Raw genomic sequence first — 2276 nt, 5'->3', positions numbered from 1 at the left:
CTAGAGTGACACACTGTCTGAAAGAATTTTAATGACTTGGGATTGTAAAAGCAACTGGCTTTAAAAAGGCCATTCTGTGATTTAATTGTGTGCCACTTATTTATTATGTTTTTTAAAATATTTTATTTTTATTTATCTATTTGCAAGGAGAAGAGTGGTGGAAAAAGAGAAAGAGGGGAAAAGAGAGAATGGGTAAGCCAGGGCATCTAATGGCTGCAAACAAACTCCACTTTGTGCATCTAGTTTTATATGGGTCTGGCAAATTGAATCCAGGCCATCATGCTTTGCCAGCAAGCCTATTAACCTTTGAGCTATCTCTGTTGTCCTTTATTACATATATTATGTTTTTAAAAAAGGGTAATAGAATATAGCCCATGCTAGCATTGAACTGGCACTCCTCACATAACTTCTATCCTTCCTAGAAGGTATGTACTAACACACCCAGCCATTTACCTTTTAAACACTGTTGATATGATGGAAAATATTTATAAATTTATAATGCAACCTTACTTATTACTCATCTCTCATACAGAATATGACTAATGGCAGGTCATGTCAGTCACCTGAACCTTACTCTGAATTACACTGAGAAACAGAACTGCATGTTTTATGACGATCCCATGACTCCATGCCATTCCATCCATGTGGCCAGTGTGCAGAGAATACAGTATCTCTTTGGCTCGCCTGCTTTTGTTCATTGCCCCACAGTTATCCATCCACACTGTTTTGAACTCCATGTTGCCTAAGGTTGAGGACTTCAGTGTCACCACTCTCTTTGAATCATAGTGGGTGGAATGGGTGTGACAAAGGAAGATGTTCATGCTGTAGTGTAGATATTGACTGCCTCTCAAAAGTTTATGAGTTATAAGCTTGTTGCCTACCCACAGTGGTGCTGTTAGGAGACAGTGGAACCTTTAGGCCTAGTGGAAGATCCGCACAACACTGGTGGCATGCCCTTCAAGAGAACTGTGAGACTGTACCTCTTCCACTTCTGTTGAATAGTTGCCCTCCATCGTGCAACTTCCACCATGATATTCCACCTCCCAAAGCAATGGACCAATTAATAATGGACTAGAGGCTCCAAAATAGTAGACCCAAGTAAACCTTTGCTTCTTAAAAAGGAATTTACAGGCTGAAGAGATGGCTTAGCGGTTAAGCGCTTGCCTGTGAAGCCTACGAACCCCCGTTCAAGGCTCGGTTCCCCAAGTCCCATGTTAGCCAGATGCACAAGGGGGCACACGCGTCTGGAGTTCGTTTGCAGAGGCTGGAAGCCCTGGCATGCCCATTCTCTCTCTCCCTCTACCTGTCTTTCTCTCTGTGTCTGTCGCTCTCAAATAAATAAATTAAAAAAAAAAAAAGGGAATTTGCCCCAGTTGTTTCATTTCAGTGACAGGAAATTGTCTAAGACAGGTATTAGAATAAAAGGTGATTTTAATATGAAATGCAAAACAGCTTCTACAAATCTGGTGTTCAGATATGACTTCAAACTATAACATTTGGCAAACTTTACTTCTGAAAATATCTAAGAAAGGTAAAACTCCTTATGGTGCATTACTACTTTTAGTTCATAGCATAGAGGGTTTAATCTTATATCAAGCAAACCATAACAAATATAATCATGTATCTTCCTCAGTTTTCTGTTGTTGATGGGATAAAATACCTAAGCTGGAAAAAGAGTTATTTGATCTCCTAATTTTGGAGTCCGGAGCATCTGCTCAGCTCTGGTGATGGCCTCATGAACAACGGCAGGGCAGGAGCATATATGGAAAGGATCATATGGACAGAGAGATTCAGGGGCCAGTTTTGCTTTTTTTTAATTTTTAGTACGTTTCTTTCATAAGACCTAATATGGAGCCCAGAATCAATTACAGCCAAGAGCAATGCACACACAACCCTGTTTCTTTGACCAAACTCTATTATTTTTGTGCTTAGAACCAGGCTTCCGGCACATGAACGTACACACACAGCACACCCAACGCACTGCAGCTAAGTCTCCCTCCCACAGAGATCATCGCTCCTCACTTTTAAATGTGAAGACTATAAAAATACATAAAATACATAAAGTACACAAAAATGCTGAGTACAGAGGGTGCTTCTGTACAAAGCACCTCACCAGTCACTTACACCCCAGAGTGCATGTTGCCCCCCACAAGGCTCTGAGCTGAACTGACTTTTTCAAACACAAGGGCATGGAGAATTATGTAACAGCTGGTGACATGCCAATCCACAGGGGGAAAAAAAAATAAGAAATGCTTCTTTGTTGAACTCAACCCAAG

This window comes from Jaculus jaculus, chromosome 9 (assembly GCF_020740685.1).
Source record: "Jaculus jaculus isolate mJacJac1 chromosome 9, mJacJac1.mat.Y.cur, whole genome shotgun sequence".
Taxonomy (NCBI): domain Eukaryota; kingdom Metazoa; phylum Chordata; class Mammalia; order Rodentia; family Dipodidae; genus Jaculus; species Jaculus jaculus.
Note: the sequence above shows the minus strand (reverse complement) of the source record.